Below are 6,385 nucleotides of genomic sequence, written 5' to 3'. Positions count from 1 at the left end.
CAAGATCCCCCAATGATCATATAGCCGCATATTTATTAGGGATGCACACAAAGAAAAAAATAAGCATGTATTGGGCAGTTCTGCTCGCAGATGTTCAACACTACCCGTAATTAACATTTTGTAGAGCCATATTCCTTAGACATGTTCTTAAAATTGATTTATTTTTAAACACATCAGTGGACATTTTTGATTTGTCAGTTAAAGCCGACTTGAGTTTATCCAATTTTGGCCAGGTCAATGGCACCTGCTGAAGAGCACACAGAATGACGATCATGAAAGAGTATGCAATTTGGGAATTCCTGGCTACATCAGAGCTACTGATAACAGTTTTACAAAAATTGACATTACTGGAAGGTTAAAATATTCCATCAAATAAACGTTTTGATCTCTGAAATTTTTGGTGTAATAATGGCAAATTTGGTGAAATGAAAATAATTCCATTTAGCCACACATCTTTTCATTTAAATTAGAGTCTCTATGTACAAACTCAAGTTTTACTTTTGTGTCATTTTACGATGAGAATGTGAAAATTTAGTGAATCAAGCACATGGTGACCCAGTCTTTTTTCTTGAATATTTGATTATTCTCATATGCTAGAATTCCAAATCCCTCATCACCTGGTCTTCCATGTGTTGCTCTCCGGCCTGATCTTGTGTACAAGTACGTTTCACTGTCATGAGCGTCATTTGACTCAAACGCTTCTTCAACCGTAGTACATCAGAGTCAGAGCTATCGCTGTCACTTCCGGTATGCAATGACAGTGACACTGCCTGTAGGCAGTAGCAGGGCAGTAGCTAAGTTAACTTTGATAATTTTGACAATAATTTTGTTCAGTTTATACAACTGCATTATTGTTCTACTCCCTACAACGTGTTGAACTGTCCAGTATTCAACTTGCCACCACAGCCTGTGAATATGTACCGCGCATTTGTATCATTGACAAATGACGTTCAGTCTGGACTCTAATTCAATTATCACCCACTAATTACATATGAAGGGTTTTCTCGACAAACTGAATACTGTTTTTTTTAGCATGTTGTAGGGAGACCGTAAGATACTGTATTTGATTGCATACAACTAAATACTGAAAAAAGTTTATCAACGGTTGCAGCTTCTGCCCAGATACTAGCCCTACTTGTCTTGGTTTTTTCACGAAAATTCACACATTTTTAGATTTTTTCGAGTCAAAAGTAATGAAATGCGACAAAATGCTTCTAGATCTTGTTTAATTATTACTAATATTAGAACAATTGGATGACATTAAAGTGTAAGTTATTAAATTTTCATTGAATTACCCACCAAGCTTTGGAATCATAAAAGTCTATGGAACCAAACAATTTCCAGGTCCCCCTATAGGCAGAACAAAACTTTAAGTCCCTCCTCTACCACCTCCAAAGTTTTGAATCCCCCCCTGAATTCCTTCATCCCCCCCTCCCGTTTTTTGTGAACACAGCCTGAGGTGACGGTTAGTTGCAGCTCAGTATAGTTTGAGTGGGCGTCCGACTGAAAGAAATGTAATCAATCGTCACCCCAAAGATCCAACCAATAAAAACTCAGGAAAAAGAATATGTAAAAGGCATATTTGAATTGTTTGAGCAACATAATTTGCATGGCGGATAAATAGTCAAGTTGACACCTAACCAAACAGCGGATTTCGTAAGGTCAGAATACGTGTTAATAGTGTGAATATATTGACATAGGTTATGCTCAAACATCCCGTCCCTTTAACCCCTCCAATCTGAGCAAACAGAAATTAAGCAAGCATAAGGGCCAAGTTCAGAGAGGAAATATGTATGACCACGCCATGTGGGTAGCACACGGACCACAACTTATATCGCCACAAGGTCAATAACCTATAGGTTATGCTCAAACACCCCGTCCCTTTAACCCCTCCAATCTGAGCGAACAGAAATTAAGCAAGCATAAGGGCCAAGTTCAGAGAGGAAATATGTATGACCACGCCATGTGGGTAGCACACGGACCACTACTTATATCGCCACAAGGTCAATAACCTATATACCCGCCTCTAAAGTAGTGTTGAAATACAGCTCACTGATAAAAACAAACAAACAAACAAAAAAGTAACATAGCAATGACAAACCGAACGTACACCAAGAAACCCATGTCTGAGCACCTTTCATATGCAAAGTGTTATGTTGGTTGGCCCAAAGGGTAATGCATACACTTGAAAATATACGCCTGTATACGTGAGGATACGAATGCCAGAACGCATGAGACTAAAGTTATATGGTAGTTTTCCCGCCAATTTGAGGTGCAAATTTGTCAGGACATAATTTTGTTATCAATTCAGACATCTCCTGAACTTTATATCCAGCATGAACGTGTCCTCCGCTGATGACAAAATCGTTACCTGAATAGCCTCTTTCAAGTAGATTTGAAAGGCATCAGCGATCACAGCTTTTACACGAACAGAATTTCATTCGCCCGATTTATTTCGTTGAACTGATGTCGGGCACCTGTTGCGTGGAGTTTTCAACTGTATGATGCGCTCCCTCCGAGGCCGCCTAGACTTGATTCACTCCGTTTGAAGCTAAGGCAGCAAATTACCTGTGTCCTGTCATTGCTGCCTCCGCGGATTGGCACAATCGTGTCAACACATTCTCGAACGTCATCGACACGTCAGGGTTAGCAGGAGGATAGTCAAATCTCTGAATTCTTCCAATGTGATAACCAGCGACAAAATTGAATGTCATTCTTAACACAACACTTGTAGTAAAGTTTTCGTGAAACAATTATCTGCCAAGTCCACCTTGTAACTGTTTCTCTGTTGCGGCCATACCTAGTTTTTAAATTAATACCACCAATCTTTCAGACGATAGTGTTCATGCAACTCCTCTAAACATTCTTCACAAACATAACTGGAAGAAACTATACAAGCACGGTTTTAGGGACCGTTCAGTTTTTACAGCCGGGGGGGGGGGCCCGGCAAAATCCAGGGGGGGGGGTCATCATAATTTTGGAATCCGCAAAGGGGGGGTCATCGCTTTTTCACTGGTAGGAAAGGGGGGTCACCACATTTTCAAAAACATAATACCAACAATAAAGTTCACTTTATGCCATGGCTATGATCGACCCTCTTACCGGCGGGCCGCCTTTGGCGGCCCACTACAATAAATATACATTATGTATTACCCATGACCCTCTTAACGGGCAGACGCCTTTGGCGGCCCACTCCAATTAGGTTTACTTCATGCGATGGCCATGATCGACCCTCTTTACCGGCGGGCCGCCTGCGGCGGTCCACTACAATAAATTGACTTAATGTAATACCCCATGGCAATTTTAATGGCCTAACGCCTTCAGCAGCCCTGTCCAGTAAAGTTTACTTTATGCAATAGCCATGATCGACCCTCTTTACCGGCGGGCCACCTTTGGTGGCCCACTAGAATAAAGTTGACTTTACGTAATGGCCCATGACCCTCTTAACGATGCGACTCAGGTTCAAAGGTCAATTTTAGCAATTTTTTTTTTATTTCAAATTTCGAACCACTGACACGTGGTCTTTCTTTTGGGGAAAGGTGTTGGGTCACATCGTACCGGGAAATTCCTGAAATATTACTAAAATGGCAAACTATCAGCTACACCGCGTGCCATTATTTCCCTTTTGTCTTAACGGTCGCGGATTACCGACCACGATATCTTTGATAAACACGCAGAGATTATGTATAGGCTTTGCGGTATAGTGCGCATGCGCTAGCTTCAACGTTAGGCTCAGCGTTTTGAACTCCGCATGTATCGGTACGGCAAACACGTCGAGCAGACCAAAGCCGGCGCTTGCGCTCCTTACCGTCGAAAAAGCAAGCGAGGTCCACAAAAGCGGACCTGAAAAAGACGGCAACGTGCGCAAAGGTCGATTTAAATGTAAAACAGTCCGACTTTGGCTCATACTCCCTGCAATAACGATCAAGAATGCAGTGAAGAGTCAGATTTGGCCGAGGACGCAGACGATAACGGAGACGTGCTCAGTTCAACAACTATGAAAGTATTTGACACGCTGCTTTTCGAACATATTAGGCTATGCTGATTACATACCCGAGTCCAAAAATTAGCCTGAGCGAGATGAAACTTCTGTTAGTTGCGATAATTTTATCACTCTTGCTGTACATGCTTGGTGTTAGTATCGTGTTCTTTTATATTTTTAAACTCGAGTTTTCTATCGTGCAGTCTTTTCGTGTCTGCTGAAGAAACCTTGAACAACACCGTACCCGACATCACGCGACATTTATGTCAAGGAGTTTCCCAAGCCAGTGCAGGAGTTCATACACTAATAATGTAGATTCACAAGAGCAAGTTCACCGATCTGCTAATTTTTCGAAACGAAATGCAAATATTTTTTTTATTTCATGCCTTTTCTTCTTTAAATATAACCCAAAATTAAATTACGTCAAACGTGAATTGCGAGGGTTCACAAATGATTCTTGTGTGCGTGTTGTCTAAACTTATCAATTACCCGCAGACTCCACAGCTGCTAGCTGGACCTCAACACTGAACGTAAAACAAACCCGGCTCAACTTCTAGAAGTGCTGAAACTAGCAATTTTGCTATATGAGGTCAGTCATCGAAAGTTTGACTAAAAGTAAACATCTCCGAAATAATTATGTGTGCGCTGGTATTGCGCAAGTCGAGCGACTCCACTGTAGACTAGTCGATACTCTGTCTCTCGGAACACGCTGTCGATGACAGCCTGCACTGATCTACGCTACGGCGTGATTATTATTAGTTGATAAAATCGGTACAAGAACACATATAAATAAAGTTTGAAAAAATAACACGAGTCAATCTCTCCCGTCGTACGAAGGGCGACAAGTTTGCAGTGCGGTGCAAAAGCTAAGAAAATACGACAGACATTTTATGTTGTCAAGAGTTACATGTGTTCGTCTCATCTTGAGGTAGGAAAACTAGCAAGTGACGTCCCGTTCGCACAGTGTCGGCGCTAACATGAACTTGACAATCACTTTTCACAAAGAACATGCATAAATTGCCGATCGCGAGACAGGAAGTAGACAACTTGAGTCAAGAACAAGTGAATGCCCGACGCGATCGCGCGACGACAGCACATAAGTCTCGATCGGATAGACTTTTTTACGCAAGTTTCGACGTCTTCGTCTTGACTGTGAACTCTGGTAACCAGATTGTAACCGTTGAGACAACAGTATACAGTTAATCTACTAGTTAAACGTTCCAAAAATGGATTAAATCGCTAAGTACCCCTCTGTGTTTGTTGTGTAAATACCACCCACTGCTGGCACTAAGCATTTGCCAGTTCAGTGTATAATTTCTTTCTATTTTCACACGATCTGCAATCCTAAACATATTCAAAATTCCCAAAACTGACTCTAAATATTTCAACTTAGTCCTGGTGTAAGAAAATTCGCAGAAAATAGTGCGCGAGTCGGACTTCTTGGTCACAATGTGTGACGCATAGGTCGTTTACACAAATCGTCGATTTTCTCAGTTCCGTTTTTGGCAGTGCGTACATTATTCAAATAAGTATAAGTCGGCGGCGCCTGGACAGACTAGCCTGATTTTTCACCTGTGGACAGTGAATGAATATATCTGAAAGACCGTGTCTCAGATTTCCGATAAAGGGCCTGGAAGTGAAGATATCCTGACAAACGTGAACAAAGGCCGATAATTTATGCAAAAAACGTCAAGTTGACACTTTGAAGGTGCATTGTGCGAAAACAAAAGCGAATTTCAAAAATCCGGGACACGGTTTTTTGCCCAGTATACCCAGCCGTCGATTGCCGTAAACAGATCACCAAGGCCGATTGGAGATTTGTACTTACACTTTTTTGAGTAAAAAAACTAAAAAACACGTGTTTTTGAGTAAAACAGCCGTATGCGCACTGTTTTTAAAAAACTAACAAATTTTCTGAACTCTTCGGTGACCGAGCAGATAAAAAAGTACCACATGTCGGGTGTGTGACCACGTCTTCTTTGTGAAAATGAGGATTGAAAATAAGTGACAATGAACCCGAGTCGCTACCTTAACCGGAGGGCTGCCTTTGGCGAACCACTCCAATAAAGTTTACTTATACAATGTCCAATGGACATAAGTTGTCTGTGGAATGAAGTTAAAAATTGCCTTACAGTCGTCCTAATTAACAGACGTTTCAATGGATGTGGCTGAGAAGTTTGTGCACTGGCATCTCTGAATAAAGTGCGCCACGTACCGTAGTTCAAATCCAACCATGCGGGTAAATTTGACATATGGGTTTTGGTTATTTTTCAGGGGGGGGGGTCATCAAATTTTTTCGTCTGACAAAGGCGGGGGGGGGGTCATCTTTTTTTCACGAAAAATGCAGGGGGGTCTATATTTTTTTGAACACCGGCGACAAGATTTTGCCGCCCCCCCGGGCCG

This window comes from Ptychodera flava, chromosome 10 (assembly GCF_041260155.1).
Source record: "Ptychodera flava strain L36383 chromosome 10, AS_Pfla_20210202, whole genome shotgun sequence".
Taxonomy (NCBI): domain Eukaryota; kingdom Metazoa; phylum Hemichordata; class Enteropneusta; family Ptychoderidae; genus Ptychodera; species Ptychodera flava.
The sequence above is the reverse complement of the archived record's forward strand: the minus strand, read 5'-3'. Positions refer to the sequence as shown.